The sequence below is a fragment of the Phalacrocorax carbo genome, chromosome 2 (assembly GCF_963921805.1).
Source record: "Phalacrocorax carbo chromosome 2, bPhaCar2.1, whole genome shotgun sequence".
Classification (NCBI taxonomy): domain Eukaryota; kingdom Metazoa; phylum Chordata; class Aves; order Suliformes; family Phalacrocoracidae; genus Phalacrocorax; species Phalacrocorax carbo.
In genome coordinates, this window is record NC_087514.1 from 163633283 (window position 1) to 163656721 (window position 23439).

Here is a 23439-nt window from a genome sequence, read left to right on the forward strand (position 1 = left end):
GGAATTAAAAGCATGAAGTGGCAAGTATAGTAACCCACTGGCAAATGTCAAGTGGGCAAATGTATTTACATGTGATCACCCAGAAAGTCAACAAAATCTCCCTGGCACCAAGAGGAGGCCTGGAACACAGTTGTTTAAGACAGCTTCTGTGCTGGTTTTGGCTGGGATAGAGTTCATTTTCTTCATAGTAGCTAGTATGAGGCTGTGTTTTGGGTTTGTGCTGAGAACAAAGTTGATAATACAGAGATGTTTTTGTTATTGCTGAGCAGGGCTTACACAGGGTCAAGGCCTTTTCTATTTCTCACCCCACCCCACCAGCGAGGGGCTGGGGGTACACAGGGAGTTGGGAAGGGGCACAGCTGGGACAGATGACCCCAACTGACCCAAGGGATCTTCCATACCATAAGACATCATGCTCAGCAATATAAAGCTGGGGGAAGAAGAAGGAAGGGGGGGACTTTCGGAGTGATGGTGTTTGTCTTCCCAAGTAACAATTACATGTGGTGGAGCCCTGCTTTCCTGGAGATGGCTGAACGCCTGCCTGCCCAGGGGAAGGAGTGAATGAATTCCTTGTTTTGCTTCACATGCGCACGTGGCTTTTGCTTTACCGATCAAACTGCTTTATCTCAACTCATGAGTTTTCTCACTTATACTCTTCTGATTCTCTCCCCCACCCCACTGTGGGGGAGTGAGCAATTGGCTGTGAGGTGCTTAGTTGCTGGCTGGGGTTAAACTACAGCAGCTCCCATGATGTACGCACTAATAGTTCCTGACCTATGGACAAAGAGACCATGTTTGTGCCCTGCCGATTCCTGGGGAGAAACCTCTGTATATATGACACGTTCTAACAGGAAAAGATGATTAAGGGTAGATGCTTTCATAGATTTGCAAGGGACCACCTGCCATGGTTTCAGTAGCCATTCTGCCAGGTAGCCCACAGCATACCAAATACCCACAGTATGGTGGGCACACAGGTGCTGGTAAACGAAAAAGCACAGGGGAATATTCCCAAGTAGAGGAACACAGTTGTCAGTGCCTGTATGGACCATCGCAGCTAACATTCTCCCAAACTTTTTCCCGGCAAAGTTGAGCTACACAAACATGATGCACTCTGCTCTGTTTTGTCTGAGGGCCAGTCGTCATCCCAGGGATAGACACCATCAGCAGTGCAGACGTACTTTGTGGTTTAGACAGCTGACAAAGTACTATCTGGTTTTCGCATGCCCAGGTACAAGACAACCTAGAAGATGTCTGAGCAAGGTGCTTTGAATTCGTCCCTGGAGAAAGCTCTGCCACTCCATTGATTCTATAGTCCAATATCTCTAAGGAGATATGGGTCCTAACTTTAGTCATCTATCTTTAGAAGTAAATACATGCTCTGCCTCCCCATTGTAACTGTGGCAATTTAATTTTAGATTTCATGTTGCTCAACTCTACATAGACTTTTAACACGTGCAAGGAAAGAAAGGCGATTCAAACATAACATAATGACAGCCAACAAGCCAGGAAGCTTCCATTGTCTTTCCATATCCACCAGCTGCACCAGTCACAATTCATAGCTTAATGTTTTTAAAAATTAAAATAACACAAGAATACTAATAAAGAGTTTCTCATAGTATTTCAGTGTTTTCCCTCCTTTTACCCAGTTGAAGTTTGGACGTGCTAAGAGTCATGCAATAAAATTATATTAAGAATATGGCCATTATGATTCATTTGAAGCCTGGGCTGTAGTAAACAACTGTGCCAAGAATGGTTCTGGGTTTCATATTTTTTAAGCCTCATATCATTGAAAGGACCATTTTTTTTGTATGTATGTTGTCTGATATTACAGAAATTACTTAGCCCAGAATTCCTTCTGGGGACAAATGCATCATTTTATAGATTTTCCAAAGCTGAATTGTGAAATCAATCCTCTTTTTAAATAAGTTCATCGATAATTAGGCATTAGCCATTTATGAGATCGCGTTGCTTTAAGCTCTTGAAATCATATACCACATAGGGCTATGAATGATGTTCTTGAGAAGGCAAAATTCCTGTTGACTTCAAGGTTCCTTTGTGTTGTTGGACAAATCTAATATGTTCAGGTCTACAACAGGAGTTAACACACAAAATTCTGATTTGTGTGAAATCTTGTGTGAAATCTCTCAGTGAAATCTTATTCTTCTTGAAGACACAGTCATTGTCTGTTATTTATTCTGGGAAAGCAAAATTTGACCCTAACTATTTATCACCAGACAAAACCCCAATTTAGATCAGTTATTTGTTGCTATGTGTCTTTGCTTCTGAGCAAAACTTTCTAGGGACCTGTGTTCCTGACCACTTCCATGTAACCATGGATGCCTGCCCATGACCATTCCTGTCCTCCTTTAATCCTGCAGGGAGAGATGGGCAGGTAATAGCAATTGGCAGAACCAGTTAGGGACCTCAGCTATAATAGTCTTCAGATGTGGAGATCAGCCCTATTGCCTGTCATACTCTGATAAATTACTGTATACTTCAGAATTTGGTAAAGAAGCTGAGCACAAAACAACCAATGGAACGAAGAGTGGATGGAGGGAAGTGATACACTGCATAAAAGGCAATTGATTTTATTAGCATTCAAAAAGAGTCATTCTCCTTTCACCTTGGTTGAACTATATACCCTACTACCCTTGAACCATGCCTATTTGAATGAAAGGTCTTCAACTTTTTCAATCATTGTGTTATGAGATTTATATATTTTGATAAAAAAGAACCCTAGAAATTCAATACACTCCCCTTTTCATGATCTCCTGAACTTCCTGATCTGTTATGCTCTAAAATTTGCCATGAATTGCCCTCATTGTGCCATTTCCTCTGTTTTGTTTCTATTCCTGTCTTAGAGCAGGAATTAAGAAGCTTGCGGAAAATGATCTAGTGGTACTCTTTGCCCATTTTTGTAGCATTTCTAGAAATTTCTTTCCTTTTTCTCTTCTTTTCCTTTACACTTCATTTTCAAGGTCCCGAAAAGGTCCACCAACAGTCAGAGGTGATCCCTCCATTTAGTCTCTTCTCCCTTTAGCTTGTGGTCAGCTCCCTTTTTTAAAGGGAATATCTTTACTCCTAGACAAAATCCTGGAGGGACTTTATATTAATTCTTTTTTTTGTTTGTTTTCCATTGAAAACAAACCAAACAATGTTTCCTGGAAGCATGGGAGCCAAACAGCAACTCCTGGCAAAATGTGGCTGTTAAGTGCAATTGCTGGAAACAGTCATACTTCTTGCCTTTTTTTCCCTTTTCTTTTTTTTTTTTTTTTTTTTTTCCTGAAAAGTAAATGGAGCACTTGCAGGTAACAATCTACCCAAAAGGCAGATGTGAATATAAAACCAAGAAGTTGCAGCACGCATTTGGTTTCTTTTGGGGATCTCCAGCTTTGCTTTGTTTCACCATTTCACATTATTACTTATTCCAGAAGAACCTGGCATGAATTAAAGGGGAGAGGGGGAAATGATGGGCCTGCCCAATTTTATATCATATCAGTGCTGTGTGGGAAGAGAGATCGCTTGTACTGTGACTGTATTTTCTGTCCTCAAGCCAGATCTGATTTACTCAAAAATGTTTTAACATTGTTCAAAGAGTGAAAGAAGAACTAAATTGTATTCCCATCTGGCTTTATAGTGTTTTGTGCTGTCATGGTAGTGTAAAATGTTTTTTGTGGTACTAGGGAGTGAACAGTAGCACTTTCAAGTCTGCTATAAGAGACCTGATCTCAGCTCTGACTGGTCATTAGTTAGGCAGGGGAGTGAATCTCAAACACTTATTTCAATCTATGTCATCCAGAAAGATCTATGATGTGCCAATTTGACAAACTACCTTTGTATCCAAGCAGGACTAACCTCTCTGCTGCTGGTGGAGAAGCCGGGAAAGTCATAGAACCATAGAATCATAGAATGGTTTGGGTTGGAAGGGACCTTTCGAGGCCATCCAGTCCAACCCCCCTGCAGTGAGCAGGGACATCTTCAACCACATCAGGTTGCTCAGAGCCCCGGCCAGCCTGGCCTTGGGTGTTTCCAGGGATGGGGCATCGACCACCTCTCTGGGCAACCTGGGCCAGGGTTTCACCACCCTCACCATAAGATTTTTTTTGTTATATCTAGTCAAAATCTACTCTTTTTTTAGTTTAAAACCATTACGCATGTCCTGTCACAACATCTTTTTGCAGTAGCCTTTGTCTGTTGAATGCAGAGAAAATGCTTTATGAATCTAGGTTCACATTTTCATTTACATGGCTTGTAGACACTGGAAGGATTGTGAAAGTTGTATGTCACTGCTGAAAAAAATTAAGAAAACATCTGCTCTTGTGATTGTCAAGAAAACTTGCCATATACTTCTGGGGGGTGTTAGCTAAAGATGACCATCATGTGTTGCACTTGGAAGAAAAACTTTGTATCTATGCTGTTCCTTAAAATAAAACAAAACAAAACAAACCCCACACTACTCCAGATGTGGCACTCAGAGCCCTGAATCAGATCCTTCTCTTCTCCTTCACCAGCCCGACAGGATGTGCCAAAACTCAGGTGGGAACCACCTGCACCGCAAGCAGCTTTCTAGACCCAGACAGCCCCTGAAACGTTGCCCATCGCCGGCGCACTGTTCCCCAGCTCAGGACTGCCTCAGGTGCTCCCTTCTGCCTGGGAGGTCCACACCTGTTCTTTTAGCCTACATCTACACTAACAAAGACATGCTTCACAGCATTGTCCTGCTACTGCCCAAACTCTTAATTTTCTCTGAACAGTGCAGGTCAGAATGTAGGATGTGCCTAGGTTGTTCCAAACATGAACAAGCCCAAGGTGGGCTAACCCACCTTGGACTAGGAGGAGGAGAGTTTAGCTGTATCGTTGCAAATCATATCATGCTACTTGCTCTTGAGTCTGGCAGACAGGCATTAGACAATGTTATTTACTAATACAAACATATCTTAAAATAACTGAATATATCATGGTGACATTTTTAGGATGGAATTACTTACTCACAGTTGTCACCTCTCTCTGTCCAGTGGGTACACAGAAAAAAGCTTTTAGAAAACTAAAATCAAACAAGGTGAATGACACCTTTGGTAAGAGCCTTCGTCTTCTTGGTGTGGATCAAATGCAACCTGGGAGTGACTGTTTTCAGAGAACTTAGAGAAATCACTGATTTCTGACTCCTGCTGAGCTTTGGCAGGAGTGAGGGTGTGGATCTGTTTGGAACTTGGACTTCAGGCTCTGAGCGACCTATGCTCTGCGTAGACATTTAAGTGATTTAGGCACTTCAGATTTACATGTTCGAGTTCTGTTTCAAGCACTTTGGCTTGTCATATGAAGACTTTTCGCATTACTTTTCTAGCACTTTGCACTTCTATTGCATCTGACCTTTTGTCAAAACTTTCAGAATGGTTAATTATTATGCTAGGGTTTTCACTGTATGAACAATAACCTCTTTCTTTCCTTAAAAGACTGTTTGTCCAATTAGTCAGTTTTCTCCAATATTGTTAAGAAGCCTTGACTTTGGCTTCTTGATAAATAATAGCTGTTTCCTGAGCCCATTCAAACATTGAAATAATTGTTAAATTTTAATAATGGCCTCAGAAAAACTGTAGGGTTTCACCATTACATATTTATTCCAAATATAAATCAGTGTAAATGGTTTAAATGGTGCCTAATCCTATAAGCTTATCTTAGTAAAATCATTTGAATGATTTGCATTCATAAAGAAAATGGAATAACAATGGAAGAGCTGCAAGGTCTGCAGATTTAATTAATTGGCAATGTATAGGGTTTAGTGATAGCTGAGATTTGGAAAACAGTGGGATCACACACTCTCTTGTGGTAGGCACACTGTGCCAATCTAGATTCTCAGACTAGTGTATGACTTTTATGTGACTCAGTAAAAAGTGTGTTATGTGTAGGTGTATCAACTTTTGTGCACGCAGTCTTACATATGGAAAAGCATGTATGTGGGCCAGAGTTATATAAAATTACTAATGAGTCTGTGTGGAACCACTTTTCCAACTCCTGTTATCCCAGTGAAGATGTAACACAGTTCTTGGGTGAGTTTTGATGAAGATTCAGACTGCAGCTGATATTATTGATATTATATTCATAGGCCTGATTTGCACAGATCTGTTTTACTTTTTTGCTTTGGTTTTGGGATTTTAATTCCTGTGCTTTTACGGGGGAGGAAAACATTATCTTGTCATGCTGTATCCTGCAAATGTTTTGAAACAGATTGTTATTTTTAATAATTTTGAGATGCAGTGAAATCCTGTTATTCCAGAGATGTGTTTTGACTCACAAGCCAAGCCATTTAAATTTAGGTGTTGGCCAGGTAGGAGTCCACGTGTGAGATAATCCCTCAGTGCCCGTTAAAGTCACTGCAGGTCTACTGAATTCAGTTAGTGAAACATTCAGATGACAAAATTAGGGTTCGATGAATAACTGGAATGTTCCCTGGCAATATTGATGAGGTCCTGATCTACTTTATTCACGTCCTGTCTTCTTTGAATATGCTTTTACATATGTATGTGCCCTGGTTTTAGCTGCGATAGAGTTAATATTCTTCCTGGTAGCTGGTACAGTGCTGTGTTTTGGATGTAGTATGAGAATAATGTCGGTAACACACTAATGTTTTAGTTGTTGCTAGGTGGTGCTTATACTAAAACAAGGACTTTTCAGCTTCTCATGCTCTGCCAGCTGCACAAGAAGCTGGGAGGGAGTATAGCCAGGACTGCAGACCCAAACTGGACAAAGAGATATTACATACCATATGATGTCATGCTCAGTATATAATTGGGGGGGGGGGGAGTTGGCCAGGGGGCCATGATCGCTGCGTGGGGACTGTCTCTGTGTCTGTCGGTGGGTGGTGAGCTGTTGCATCACCTGTTCTTCCTGGGTTTCAGGTTTCAATGTAGTCTTGCAAGAAAGTCTGGTGAAACGGAAGGATTTTATATTCAAATGTGTCAACTGCCTCCCAAACACACGTAGATTTAGATAGAAATTATTTGCCTATAGTGTAATTGAAATCCAGAAGAACACTAACATTTTAGTACGTAGTTGTCTGATTAATCTGTCCCTTAGGCTAGTGGAAGCAGTTTGACTGTTCTATAAAGATTTTCAAGATCTCAGTCTTTCATGAGTCATGGGACAGGACAGCCAAAGCAAACTTGGGGCATTCCCTGGGAATGCCTGGAGCCAAAACCTGTTCTAATGGAGCTATAAGTAGGAAGGGCAGCCTACGGGTTGCTAAGCTAGAGGAGAAACCTTAAACTTGTGTATATAAAGTAATCTCTCTAACAGAAGGGCAAGTGAACTTTCTGAATAAACAACTTTCTCTGCCCATGTTTATAGTCTTCAACACCCACCTAAAGCCAAGAAATCTTTCTCTGAAGGTGACAAGAACATTCCATTTTTCCACATGTTCCTTACCCAAATTCAGCTGGTAGTTCGCTCAGTTGGCCTAACTGCTGCCTGGTAACTACCTATTGAACGTGAAGCCTCCCAGCCCCTCTTGAGTTGAGATTTCATAGGAATGGATCTCCCATTAAACATCCGCATTTGTGCAAGATCAGTCTTGCCTTCTTTTCTGCTGCATTTCAATCCCTTAGGATCGCAGGATGCTAAGAGGGGTCCTTGCTGCTTGGTGCAGTTTTGTATAGGGCATTCCCCAGAGGAGCGGTACCTAAAGAAAACTGTCTGCAACCTGGCATTTTAAAAATAGAAGCAGAGGGCTGGAACACTGCAACCAGCTGGGCTGCAGTTAACAAAAGCTCATGAAAGACTTTAAGGTCAGCCCTGCACTGTGGGAACAAACAGACCGTGGTGTGTTTGAACGGGAGACTGAAAAAATGAGCCACAGCAGGAACTCCTCTCTGATTCTTTTCAGACACTTTTAGAAAGGTTGTTCTTCTTTGTTCTCTTCAGCCCAGAAGACTGGAGATGGGACTGGGTTTGCCCCACTACAGAGAACATCCCTTGCCAAAATGCTGGATCCCTTATGCATCTATTATTTTTTCCCCACACCTCATAATATTTCCATCCTTTGTTATTTCAGATCTTCTTCATTAATATTTACCCCAGTATGATTTACCTCTCCTCTTCTTCATACTGGAATATGTCATTGGACCAGTCCCATTTTTGCTTAGTACCTGGCACCTGATGATGATGTATTTCACACCTTTGTCACTGCCTTGACAGGAATTTGTTCTCCCAGCTCTGCAGCATTTTTTTCTCATTAACTTTCATAGCAGATGAACTTTACCCATCAGCACCCCATACAAAGAGGAACTGGGCTCTTGTCTAGTACACTAGAACTTACTAGCTGCCTCACAGCTGGCCAAAAATCTGGATATTCTGTTTCATTTCTTGCTTTTATACAGCCATCTCATTAAAAATTGAAAAGCTTATTAAAATTAGACCGATAAAAAAATGGGGACATAACATAAGCTTAATTACCTGAAGACAAAGCTCACATCTTGTCCAGTGAGTGACAAACATTCAGTGAAATTGCAGCGGTGAAGGATACGCAAGTGATCCTTTTGACGATGGAGGCCCGTAGAAAATTTGTATTGAATAAGGCCAAAGAGAAAACAACTGATCTGTCAGGGCAGGACTCGAGGCCTGTGGGCCTTTTGCAGATTGTTACCAGTGCAATCTGTGAGCAGAAGAAAGGCACACCCTACAGTGGAGACATTACTCAGTCTGTTGCTTGCTGGCATTACGTCACTGGGGAGCATACCTCCTTGCCTCAGCTAAAAGAGGGGCAGGAAATCTAAACCCAGTATTTAGTCCAGCAAATGTAATCTCCAGAAATGTTCTCCTTGGATTAAGTCATTGCAAGGCCTTGTGGACCTGGTACAGCTTTGTCAGATAGGTTAAAAACAGCCTTTGTCTGAAATGGGGCCAAAAGAAATGACGACTGCTAGGCCAGGTTGCAGTTGTGACTGAAAGGTTGACAATGGTTGAGGTGGGAGAGGGAGGCTGGAAGAATGAGATCAACAGGGAAGTATTGTTGCCCATGCAGATAAGTCATTCGATGGAAAAGCTTTGCCAAGCAAAGGTTTACTGTAGTGGAAAGCGCATTGTATTCAGACTTCACAGCTGCTGTGTGTCAGAGCCCTGTGAGACAATCGCTCTCCTGCCTCATGGGGATTTATGACGTTTAGTTCCTTTGGGTGCTTCTTGCAAAGCATCCTTTTTACTGTCTGGGAAAGAGGGATGAACAAAACGTACTGTGATTCAACAGAGGAGAAATGCCCTTTGAAGACAATCAAAAAGCAGCCTGAAGATGCTGGGAAGGGATAAGATCACTAGGGCTTGCCAACATAAATTGCCATGATGTTGGCCTGTGTTAGACAGTGAGGTTTCTCTACCCCTTCCTGACTTTTACTAAGGGCAAAAGCTAATTCTTAATCTCCTAGAGTGACAGGGACAGTCTTGGGATGGAGATTTCCCTCCTCCCTCTCCCAAGGCTGGCTCCAACTAGATGCAGAGACCCTTTGACGACTTGACAAACAGCTTTCAGCGCCATCCAAGTGCATTTCTCCGTTAGGCCCTTCTCCCTCTGAGCAGGGAGGACAGCCAATCTACTTCTCTACAAAGTGGCTCTGTGTTGTCCCTTTGGCATCCGGAGACACAGCTTGTTACTAACCAGATTGAAGGGCTCTGTTCTTAAAAAAAAAAATCCTGCAAACAAGCAGAATAAGGAGACAGTGAGACCCAAGTGGCTCGCCAGGATATTCAGATGGGTGGGATACCCAATGTGTTTTATTCACCCCTACCCGCAAAGAGTTGGAAAGTGGGGCTGCCTGCCTTTATAAATACAGACAGCAAAGAAAGGAGCTGGGGAAGGAAGGGGTACTACCAGGATTGTGGTCAAATAAAAGGAAAAATAATAATTTTTTAAAATTTTATTTAAAGATTTGGAGCAACTTTCTTATGTGGACTCACTTAATGCTGGTCTCTGAAAGGCTTCAGTTGCCTCACAGCTACCAAGAGCAGGGACTAGTGTTTCAAATTGGATCAAGGCCTGTTTTACATCTCAAATAAATTTGCAGCTTCCATATGTCTTCCGGAGATTTTCTAGCGTCCTCTGTCACTGTATATCTTAGTGCTTGCAATTGTGTGTGGATGTGCGTGCGTGCATGTGTATATAGGAGTGTTTGCATGTGTACACATCTACAGATATAATTTCCTAGCCAAGGTCTAGGGTGCAGAGTGCCAGCTTGGTGTTGCGCCAATATTGTTGTGTTCTGGGAAAACATACAACAAGAACTTGTATTTGGGTTATGATAAGAGTTCAATTTAATCACAGGAGAAGCCAAGTCATCCCAAATTAGAGCTTAATGCAGACTGTGATAGCAATGACGTTGCAGCAGTTTTCAAAGAATATGAGCTAACGTCTAGAAAATGAAAGCAGAGGAAGGGCCCTGGATTTTGCTTCTGGCCCAGCCACCAATTCCATTTCTGGTCCTGGACAAATCATTTTAGGCAATATTTGCTTTCCTGAAAAAAAAAAAAAGAAGCAATGACCAAGTAAGAGCTGGTTAAAAAAAAAAAAAAAGGTGATGTTTGCAGAACTTCAGAGTACTTCAGTGTCAAACTATACCACGCACCTAAATATATATATAGAAGACCCAATATCCAAGTCTGATTTTTTCTTCCGCTGAGGTGAGATTTTCAAAGACATTGGTCTGAACTAGGAACTAAAATATCAACATTATTTTCTGGGGACTTCTGCTTCTAATTCACTCATATTTCTGAAAACCTTGCCTGTGATGTGTCATTGCCTCAGTTTCCCTCCCTCTGACTTGGACTGAACTTCTATGTTGAAGCAGAGAGGTGTGTGGAAGTTATTGCCTGTATTTATACAGCAAATACAACACTAGCAGCAAGTCTTTCTGAATATTTTAATATTAAAACTGAAAAAGCTACTTTTTATTACCTCACAAAGGTGCTGTGAAGTTTAATTACTTACTGACTTGCAAAACTCTGAGGTATAGTTTTCAGATCACGTTTATTGCCATTATTTTATTGACATAATTACACAAGATTAAATTATAGCTAATATTTCTAACTTAATATCAGTCCTTCTTCTTCCAAGAGTTTAAACATGGTCCTTGTTTCACTGTAGTTCTGAGGGTGGTTTTAATATTATGAAAGGGTATAGCAAAGATCAGGGCAATGCCTTAGCAAGATCTACATCCTATAACATAATGGGTAACTGATTAAGAGGATACTCTGGTGTCCCACTTGATCTGATATTTCTTCTTCCCTCTCCACATTGTGCAGAACTCTTTTTGTTTTAATTTCAGATAACCTTTCTATAATTTTTCTTTTTCGTTACTCAAAAAGTGTCTGTGTAGTGGATGTAGACAAAAGACCACAACATGTTACTTGCTGAATGTTGTGTCAACTCTTCTTCTGAGAGCTATTATCAAGGAAGAAAAATAAGAAACAATAAAACATTGCTTTGAAGAAGTATGTAGCTGAGTTACTCTAATTTCCTTATCTGAGCTGGAAGGGTAGAAAATAAATAAACAACAATAAAGATCATATATATGAGTATTTAAGATGCCTGACTTTCTCTGATAGGACTGTGATCAGGTACTTCTACCCTCTTTAAGCCTTTTGAAAATTTTTTTCAATAACTCTCACTTTCATAATATTACAAGTGCTTTCAGAGCAGATTAAGATACTACTTATATTGTTTTGTTCTTTTTAAATACAGTTTTCAACTCACTTAAGCCCTTTTACAACTAAGCTGGCACTGCTCTGATCTCATGGATGGTTTACAATATACCATGTTGTATAAAGAGCTCTTTCTCTTCCTTCACAGCTGTTCCTCTTCACCCTTTGAGAATTATTGCTCAAACTCTTCTCTTTGGTCACACATCTGCTTTTGTGCCTGAGTCAAGTGTAATGAACTTCTGACCTTTTCAAACGCCTTGAAGATAGCTTCAGTAGTAAGGGACTTACGCACAGACAGACACGTTCTTGTGAAACTGGCAGGGCTCCAAATTTGTCGCCTAACAACTAGAAATTGCCCATGTATGTGCTGTCAGTGTGAATAAGATGAATACATCAAGGAGTGAGTTACCTCGCGCTCATAGCTGGTGAGAACACACCTACTGGAGTGGATCTTGCACAAAAGTCAATGAGGGCAAGAACCTTTTACCCCATGGACTAGAGCTTGGTGTGACAACTGATGTTTGAGAACATTTTCTACTAGAAGACCATTGGACTCCACTTGATTAGTGAAGAATGCACAAAACACTGTGACTGGCGTATTCGGAGATAGTCTTACTCATAGAGTAAGAAATGCTTTATTAAAGAGTTGAGGATCAGTGATATGGCCTAAGAGTAAATTTCCACACTTTTCTATCAATGAAGTGGTGTTAGAGGTGTAGTTTATCAGAGCAGCAGCTGGAAGGTCAACCTTTGCTTTCTTTTTGGGCAAATGAGATTCCAAAAGAGAGAATAATAATAAAAAAAGAAGCTGGTTGTCCTCTAGTAAGTGGAAAATAGACTTGAAAAAAATCAATATTAGTCACATAGCCTTTGGAAAAGGGTTTATAAAAGTTTATGACCAATGCATACAAAGGTAATACCCAAGGAATAAAGGTATTTCCTTAAAAAAAAGAATTCAAACCCAAAATACCAACCAACCTTCCCCCTCAAGATAAAACTGACTATATGTTCATCTAGAGGGCTTTCAAAATGTTTTTCAACCCCTTCATCTAGAGGGTTTTCAAAATTTGTATTGCACATTTTGCCACCTGTAGACAACTGCTTTCTCTGCTGATACTCAGAATTTCAGTAACACCATGTGAATGTGTGTGATCAGAGGCAAGCAGCGATCTAATAACAGCGGTGAGATGCCTTCCGTCAGCACCAACGTCTACAGTTCTGGAGGCACTTGTTCTAGCTGAGATATTCAAGTATCCTGTGTCACACAAATCAAGTTGCTCCTGACACTTTGCCCTCTTATCCTCATCCGAACTTCAGGTCATGTAGTCACTTCGGTGTGAACACATAATTCTTGTGTAGGGACAAGGTGTCAAGAATGATTTCATTACTTGGAACGTCCCCGGAAATGAGATACGCACAGCGTCATTAACAGAAATGGTGAATCAATCTGGAAGGCAGATTTCTGCTTTTTCCCTACTGTTCACATAAGGGGGAAATGTGTGCTTCCTGGCACTCATCAGGGCAAAGTAACACATCTCACTGTAACTGCCAGCCATTCAAACTGCTATTTGTTGTTATTATACAACAAATGCTGAATCTTAAATTACTAGGTGTTCATGCTGATTACCGCCCCTCCTTGCTATGTGTCATGCAAGACACAGCTAAATAAGGATTTTTTTTGCCCTCTTTGCTCATCCTCCAAGAATGTGCCAAAGGAGAATCGCTGTTGCCACAAGTTCTGCCATCCCTATATCCTACACCACCAACTTCCCAGAAGTGGTCTAGGTTTATAAATGGTTTCCTGCTTCTAAAGAGATTTCTTCGATAAGTTTACAACTCTGCTTTGTTTGCAGTTTTTTTCTTCCTGTACAAGTCTCTGCCCCCACCCTGGTGTGGAATTGGTGTTTTGCTAACATGTGGGTATCCTGACATAGCGGGAGGGGAATGAGAGAGGGAAATTACTACACTTCCCCCTTTCTGGTCAGAAAACAAATGGGAAGTTTGATGACTTTTGCTATTTCAGAGGTCAGCTGGTCATACTGTCCACTCCCAGTACTATGGTTCAGTCATTCTCTAACCTCTCCTTTTGTCTTTATGAGGAACAAAGCTCGGAAAACCACAAAATCAACATAATGCCCGCAGTTTAACTCCTGCAGGCTTTTGATCAGATAGGAGAAAAGAATTGTAAAGTCACTTTCTTTACAACAAAAATGTCAAATCTTTCCAGACAACTCATTAATGTGGAAATCCCGTAGTTCTACAAAACCTGATCATTTGAGTGAGCAGGAGAGACTGGGGACCTGCAGAAAAGCTGCAGGATCAAATCAGCTGATGGCCATTATGTTACAGGTATGGCCAGCTGATCTGCAGATCTGTTGCCTTCAAACCCCAGATGTGTTAGGGAATCAAATGAGATAAATTCTTGTAGGTGGATAGAAGCTGGTTGTTTCTTCCCAGGCAGGGTCTCTTAATCCAGCCTTGCCTGGAGGAGTTAAACTACATCCCAAGTCCCTGCTGGCATAGCTACTGCAGAGAACATGACATTAAAAGAAATTAAAAAACCGAGGCTGTCTCTCACTCCCTCTCTTTTTTGAGCATTTGTTTTTGAAACACCTCAGCTCCTGCAGATACAAGTTCAGTGACTTTGCATGAACGAAGGCATTAATGTGCAGTGCACCTTGAATCCTTGCATGCACTGCTCTGTGTATGCTGGGCAGAGCTGCAGCTGCAGTTTGCATTCTGAAATAATTTGTAAATTCTCCAAGTTGTTTCTTACTCTCTCTAGCCCATCTTTGGATGAAGTATCACGGCCCTTTTGGTCACATTTAGGTCTTAATGAAAGAGAAGCCTTTGACATGGCATTGACTTTGACAAGGCATTCCAAAGGATTTTGAAAATTCTGTTTGTTTGTTTTTTTTTTTCTTTTCACAATATGCTTATAAACTCTGCAAGTTTGCTATTAAATAAGACAAAGGGACCAGAGGGAGCTCAGAGAAAGCTGCTACAATGAAGAAGCTGAGCGAGTAAAGTCTCAGAGAGAAAACTTAAAGAACTGGGTGTGTGCTTCCAGAGAGAAAAGGAGGTTGGTGATTAACTGAGGGTGGCTGAAAAAGATATTACATAAGAGGCAAGCATCAGTTATTCCTTCTCATCATTATGGGCAGAAGAAATGGGTTTACAAGACAGCAGGGAGGAATTAGAGTAAATATTAGGAAAAACTTCATAACTACAATAAAAACTAGGCTGTGGAGTTGGTTGCCAAGGGAGGATGTGAATCACTGTCAGTGCAGATCTTTGTAGTTAAGCCATCTGTCATAGCATTAAATTCTCATTGCTGTAGTCTTAGATTAGGGTTAAAATACTTAGTTGCCTCAGTTATTGTAGCTAGAGTGAGTCTTGCATAACTGGTATTTGTAGGTACAGATAATCCAAGAAAAACCTACATTTTGTTTTGTTTTGTTTGGGATTTTGGGATTTGTTTGTTTTTTGGTTTTTGGTTTGGTGGTTTGGGGTTTGGTTTTTTTTTCCCCCTCCTATTTATCCATCACTGAAAGCCATCAAAATATGGCAAATATAATGGGATAGGAGGAGAATATATCTTGTGGTAATTTCAGTAAACCTCCAAAACCTGTTTGTACCCCAGTAAGCTAAGTAAGCTGATTACTCCCTTGTAAGGAAAAGAGGTGCGGATATGCTTTGCTAGTCTAAATGACAGTGGAAAGAAATGTCACGGTGACATGTCCGTTCTCTGTTTGTCAGTGGTTACCATTCCATGCTGTCCAAACGGTCACAGTTTGGCACCATCTTAGGAGAGGAGATATATGTGTGAGATGCTAAAATAGTGAATATCTGTAAGGCTGATATAACAACGTGCCGAGAGATAATTGAAAGAGATCCATCAAGTGTGGGACAGCTTCTTTTTAAGGAGTCACTTAGATGTAACAGTTCAATTCTGTGGGAAAGACATAAGGCTCAAAACTTGTCCATGGGTAAATTTCTTGATCTAGTTTCACAAGTATCACTATTCTGACTATTTGATGTCTCTTTCTTTTTTCTCTCTTGAAAGTACTTTCTTACTACCTCTCCTTACTCAGAGCTATAGTCCAGGAAGATACATACTTCTGGAAGGTACCAGAATTTTTGTGGAGTAAGCAAAAAGAACAATATTGACAATTCTGATTTTTAAAGATAGTGCTAAAGAGCAAGTAAATAGAGAAAAAAGGTAGGAAAAAAGAATTTCTCACAAAGAAAACCCCGAGTCTCTGTGAAGTCCTGATTAAATGATGGAGCTAGTCAGAGGGCAGACACAGTATAACAATTTTCTGAAGAGGCTGGAATGGCTAAAACCGAGGTTTTGTTTATTGTGTTAATCTCATCTTTGGTCTTTCTACGGAGCCCTGAAGGCGGTTTCAGGATGCTAAATTCGTAGTGTTCAAAATTAAAATAAAACCCTGGCCTTTCTAGAAAGGCAGTTCAAAACTGTACATGAAAAGGCATTGAATCTGATGGTTAGTTGAAAATGCATCATAATCATCATAGTTTAGCCCATTCAGAGACTCATGCATACTTTCATATGAATGTATTTCCTCTTGTTTTTCTTCAAAAGTTATGATGCCAATACTTCCCTAAGATGGACAAATTGTCTCAGCTGAGTACTATTTCTATAGTACTTAAGTTTGTAAGGAGAGATTACTTCCATGTTATTATGTCGTTTCCTCAAATAAGGGTCTACATTGCAAGACAGAGTAGTTAATTATGGTTCCCTTTTCTCTTTAGTCATTCCTGAATTACCATGTTGTGTAATTACTCAGTTACTACTGTGTAATCAAAATAATAATAAGTTTCTTACTTTTCTCATTACTGCTGTAACCAATGCTACCAGAACCCCAACCTTTTGGCCCAGCATTTCACCATCTTAAACCACCTGCAGAGTAACCACAGGCATAGGCTTAGCTGTGGTCCATGGGCCACCAAGAGTGAACACTTAACTCACATTGTGCTGCTGCTAACACTGCATAGTCAACACCATGTCAACACCACTACTTGGGTGTCACTGACTTAACTATTTGACCATGCTCAGGCCTAGCTTTTCTTCCAGTTCAAGCTCCCATTCTGCTAAGCATTGTATAAATATGACTAATAATTTCTAAGTCTCTAGAGGTTAAGATCTCGGAGCAAAGAGAATAAGTCATTGAACTCACGCAAGGTTTGATCCTTCTTCTTCTGCAGGTGAATAGCTTTTTATTTATTCTAGAAGTAGCATATCATAAGTAGACTTTTAAGTCAGTGTGGTGGATTGACCCTGGCTGGATGCCAGGTGCCCACCCAGGCACTCTATCGCTCCCCCTCTGCAATTAGACAGGGGAAAGAAAATATAACAAAAGGTTCATGGGTCAACATAAGGACAGGGAGATCACTTGCCAATTGCCATCGCAGGCAAAGCAGACTCAACTTGGGGAAATTAGTTTAATTTATTAGCACCAATCAAATCAGAATAGGATAATGAGAAATAAAACCAAATCTTAAAAACACCTTCCCTCCACCTCTCCTTTCTTCTCAGGCTTAACTTTACTCCTGATTTTCTCTATCATCTCCTCCCCCCAGTGGTGAAGAGGGATGGGGAATGGGGGTTGTGGTCAGTTCATCACAGGTTGTCTCTGCCACTCCTTCTTCCTCAGGGCGAGGACTCCTCACTCTCTTCCCCTGCTCCAGCGTGGGGTCCCTCGCATGGAGGAGAATCCTCCATTAATTTCTCCAACAGGAGTCCTTCCCACAGGTTACAGTTCTTCCTGAACTGCTCCAGCGTGGGTCCCTTCCATGGGGTGCAGTCCTTCAGGAACAGACTGCTCCACTGTGGATCCCCCACGGGGTCACAAGTCCTGCCAGCAAACCTGCTCCACCGTGGGCTCCTCTGTCCATGGGCCGCAGGGGGACAGCCTGCCTCACCATGGTCTTCACCATGGGCTGCAAGGGAATCTCTGCTTTGTCACTTGGAGCATCTTCTCACAGAAGCCACCCCTGTAGCTCCCCACTACCAACACCTTGCCATGCAAACCTGACACATTCCACCCCTCACTTCTGTGAATCACATATTTAAGAATTATCATTAAAATCCACACTCATCCCACAATCTTCACAAACTTCATTCACATCAGCAAAAAGGAATTCCCCACACCAACAACAAAATAACATAATCACAACACCTAATGAAGCGGGCAATTTACACACAATCCACCCTGCATCCCTTCACCACAATTACAATAGAAATTCACGATCATTCTACTTTTCACTCTCTAGCTGTGTTCAGCCAATGTTTTGCCCATTAATTCTCCCAGTTACCGTCCTTATCCTGAATTCCTCATGCCCCATGTTGGGCACCGAAAAGGACTGTGGTAGTTTGGATGGATGCCAGATATCCACCAAGCTGGTCTATCATTCTCCCTCTCAGCAGGACAGGAAGGGGAGAAAAGATGGAAAAAGATCATGGGTCAAGATAAAGCCAGTTTAATAAGTCCCCCTCTACTCTGCCCTAGTGAGACCACATCTGTAGTGCTGTGTCCAGTTTTGGGCCCTCCCATTCAGTTAGGATGTGGAACTGCTGGAGCAAGTCCAGCAGAGAGCTAAGAAGATAATCAGGGTCCTGAAGCATCTCCCTCATGAGGAAAAGCTGAGAAACTTGGGTTTATTCAGCCTGGAGAAGAGAAGACTGAGGGGGGATCTCATCAATGCCTATAAATATCTGAAGGGCGGGTGTCAGGAGGATGGGACTAGGCTCTTTTCAGCGGTGCCCAACGCCAGGCCAAGGGGCAACGGGCACAAGCTGGAACACGGGAAGTTCCACCTGAACATGAGGACAAACCCCTTCCCTGTGCGGGTGCCAGAGCAGGGGCACAGGCTGCCCAGAGAGGCTGTGGGGTCCCTTCCCTGGAGACATTCACCCCCCGCCTGGACGCGGCCCTGTGCCCCTGCTCTGGGGGTGCCTGCTCCAGCAGGGGGTGGGACGGGGTGAGCTCCAGAGGGCCCTTCCAACCCCTGCCAGTCTGTGATTTTGTGATTCTGTAATAAAACAAAAGCAAAGCCTGCATGCAGAAGCAATGGAAAACAAAATTTATTCTCTACTTCCCATCAGCAGGTGATGTCCCGTCACTTCCTGGGAAGTAGATCTTCAGTATGTGTAGCAGTTGCTCTGGAAGACAAATATCGTAATAAAAAATGCCCCCCCCCCCCGTTCTCTTAGCTTTTATTGCTGAGCAGACGTCATATGGTATAGAATAACCCTCTGATCAAAGCTGAACAAGAGGCAACAATGTGAACTCGCAGATCCATCAAAAGCAGCATGACAAGCAGGTCAAGGGAGGTGATTCTGCCTCTGTGCTCTGCTCAGACCCCACCTGGAGTACTGCAACCAGCTCTGGGCTCCTCAGCACAGGAAAGACATGGACTTGTTGGAGCAGGTCCAGAGGAGGCCACATAAATGACCATACTGCTGGAGCCCCTCTGCTATTAGGATAGGCTGAGAGAGTTGGGGTTGTTCAGCCTGGAGAAGAGAAGCCTTCAGGGATACCTTATTGCAGCCTTTCAGTATGTACAGGGGGCTTATGATAAAGATGGGGACAAACTTTTTAGTGGTTCTTGTAGCAATAGGACAAGGGGTAATGGTTTTAACCTAAAAAAGAGTAGATTTAGATTAGATGTAAGTAAAAAATGTTTTACGAGGGTGGTGAAGCACTGGCTCAGGTTCCCCAGAGAGGTGGTCGATGCCCCATCCCTGGAAACATTCAAGGTCAGTCTGGACAGGACTCTGAGCAACCTGATCTAGCTGAAGATGTCCCTGCTCACTGCAGGGAGGTTGGACTAGATGGCCTCTAAAGGTCCCTTCCAACCCAAACTATTCTGTGATTCTATGAATCTGCGTCTGAACTCACATCAAAGTCCACGGAGACCTTTTCAATGTGTCAGGAGGCAATCTTCCATTAGGAAGGAAAAAAAAAACAGTCACTGCCAAAAGAAAGATATTCAGCCATCCCTAATAGGCAGGAGTCCAATCACACTGCTGCTCGCTCCAAATCATGAGACAGCAGTGCTCTGTATGCTCACAATAAAAAGAATATTTCTTACCGGGCAGCATAGAGAGTAAAGCAGAACCACAGCGTCCTGCCTTTCTCATCAGCTATGGTTAACTAAATCCCTTTTGTGTGCATAGTACTCAGGTTCTGCCATTTGTCAGGGAAAAAAATAAAGAAGACAAAAAAATAGAGCCTCCCAGGTGTTGGTCATTGGTGCACTTTTACTCAACTTCTCCCATGATTAGAATGATCAGGGATTTATTTATTATCTTAACCTTTGGCCAACGATACAATCAAAAGAAGAGCCAGTGACCTTCCCATGGTAAAAATAGGCTGTGCAAAGGCTCGAAAGGAATAAATGTAATTTTGTAAAAGAATGGGTTATACTTTGGGTTACACTTTTCAATGTAGCTTTAATTGCCAAAACCTCTTCCTGAACAAGAGTAATAACAATCTTTAATAGTGATTAGAGCCTGGTAATGAAATAATTATCCACCTGCTTAATTCAATGCAAATGTTCTTTCACCAGTGATTTTTGCTTAGTGCCTGGTCAAGATAGCAGCAGTTTATTAGAGCATAGTGAGGAAAACAACACCTCACTAGTAGCCTATTCAATGAAAATAAAAAGGTAACTGATAACTGGGTCTGTGGGGCTTTTTACTTTATTATTAACATCCTAGCGCTATACCTGATGCTCTGTACTGTATATGACTGTACTAGTAATTGTGCTATTCTTTATTAGGCTAAAGCCTAGGACATCTTTTGTTGCATGCTCTTCTGCCATTATTTGGTATTAACATTAGTCCAAAAGCCTAATGTAATTACATTTTTCCTAAATCTCTCTTAAATCCATGGAAGATTGTCTTATTATTTTCCACATTTTCTATTAATAATGTATGCAATCAATAAGCCACTTACATTAACATTTCTTCATCATAATTTCTTCATCATAATCTAACATCATATTTCCTCTACACTTTTAATGTTCACTGATATTCTCACCGTTAAAAGGGACAACAGAGGCTATATTTGTGATAGCTGCCTGAGTCTACTCTGTAAGGGTTTAGAAGCAAGCTCAGTCAGTATGTGGATCTGAGCTTCCACGAGATCTCTTAGAATGCAGAAAGGTCACATTATCATGGCCAACAAGCAGAATTCCCCCAAGAGCAGCACTATCCTCTGTGTCCATCAGCAATATTATCCCATTGAACCTTTCCAGCCAAGGTCCCCTTATACACGTTCACTACACCAAAGAGATTGGATGAATCCATATGAGAGGAGAGCAACTCTGGCAGAGGGAACAGCTAAGAACAGGATGCTGCTCTTCAGATTATTGTGTATCGAGTACATGTGGGTTTGCTCCTTACTAAGAGCATAACTGGCATTCTTGTAACCCCTGACTAGCACTTTTTTTTTTTTTTGCCAGGAACTCTTCCATTAATTTAGAAGAGTGTTATCACGCTTATACCTTATCCTTATTCCTCTCTTCAGTGAAAGCATTTTCTGATTTTACAGGGTTTGTAACATTTGCACAATGGAGTTCATACTGAAGTTCATCTCAGAGTCATGGGAGGTAGTGGCAGCTTTTAATCTGTTTTCTAGGAAGAAAATGGAAGGCATTTTGTTCTTTTCTCCTATTAGCTTCTGATTTTTTTAAAAAAAGAAAAAAAAGAAAAAAGTAGAAGAATTCAATTCATTGTTCTTGCCAGTTTGACCAGGAAATGAATTGCTGGTATGGAACTGAAAATATTACACTTTTATAAACAGTCTGGTTTCTCCCCTCAAATTCTCATTTATTTCAAAAGCCTTTTACTTTGCCCACCCCTGAAGACAACCCTGTTGGCAGTGCACTTCAAGGATCAATCTCCTATGACTGCTGGAAGTCCTTCAAAGTACAGAGGAACAAGACTTGAAGTGACTTCGACATCAACCAATCTGCTGTCCAGCCCCAAGGCGATCTCAGTCATCGCTCCCGTGGATGTTTGTCTGATCTTTTTCAAAAACCCTTCACATTTTCTTCATTTGATTTATCAAAGACTTTACCAATTTTACTGCCAGAAAGATTTTTCCTGACATCCCATCCACAATTTTCCTCTAGCAGCTTTAGCCAGTGTCTTTTTGTCCTATCTGACAATAGCAAAATTATTCCTGTCTCTTTTCCAAAGGCCTTTTTATAATAGAAGTCATGTCATGTATCCCCTTCATCTTCTCCTCTGGCAAAACCGTTGCTTTCCTTCTGACCTTTACCTTTACAGTGCAGTTTCCTGGCCTCTCCTCAAACCCTCTCCTTGCCTCTAGAGTATTTCCAGCAGATCCAAAGCCTTCTTGAAAAACACTTCAAAAAGAGTTCTCATCATAGACTGCTAACCATCATGAAATATTGCTTCATGTAGGAAATATGAAATTTATGCCCCCAATAATTTCACCTTTCTGCAGCACTATAACATCAGAGACATCATTTACTCACCCTGTTAACTACCTTGACCCTCAGATGCTTCCCTGGAGACCTGCTCTGTAAACAGCAACTTCATAGATGGTGTATTTGTGCCTGATTTTTTTCAGCCCAATGTGGATTTTGAAGCTGTTTCTGTTATACTATATCCTGAAATTATTAATGTAGAAAGCAGATTACTTCCCTCCTCTGACATAAGGCACTGGTGGAATATGACCAGCAGATAACGATGAATGATGAGTGTAAGGACCATTTTTAGATCTTGCAAGGCCTTAAGGAGCAACTGATTAAATGAGAACCAAAAGAGACAGCCATTTTGCACCACGCAGTAGTCATGTGTGTATGGCTGGGAAAAGTAATCAATATATTTTGTGTTAGAAACAAATGCTCTGTTTAGTTGAGACAACATTTAGCTTAAATAGGAAATAAAATTTCCTCAGCTGAAAAATTTCTGAGCCTTTTATACTGATTCCAAATGACAACTAGCTTTGGAACTGAGTGTTTATTGCATTCAACTACTGGTGTCAAGCCCAAATAACAGAAATCAAGAGAAACCAGTAAACAATTCAAGATATCTCAGAGACTATACTAGAAACTCAAAAATTATCTTCTGTAGAAGTCATAAGATACATGGAGACACTTCAAAGAACTTTTTTATTGACCTTTTTATTAAAAATTAAATTTTGTTAAAATTTAAGTGAAACTTTTTTAGTAATTTTTATGGTATGATGGACAACCAATGGTGAGCATAAGACAATAGTTAATCAGTGGACCAGTAAATCAAAGGATGGTTCAAAACTCTTTCAGAATTCTGTTCCTACATCAAAATCCAAAATAAGCCTATTAAAACTGAACAACGTGTTATTTTTTCTCACTTATCCTTACAAGAAAACCTGAAGTTTTGTTTTATGTTTATGTTCAGGGACATTTTATTTTTTAAAGAGTATTTTCATTTTATGTTCAGCTTGGTTTTGTTTCTCTTGTGGTTTGGTCTGGAGTATTTTGGTGGCTTTTGTTTGAAGTTCTTTTTTCCTTTCTTTCCATTTTGCTTTTTCTCTGAAATAGAAAACCACCATGCTCCAAAATTTCTGTTGTCCCTATTAAAAAATACCAGAAACTTTGTCCAAGTTTGGGTGATTATAGAAATGTCTGATATATAAATTTTATGAAGTGTGCTTGTACCGATAAGGACTTTTGTAGACTACCTGGCAGAATAAAAAAGGTCTTGTTACATTACTC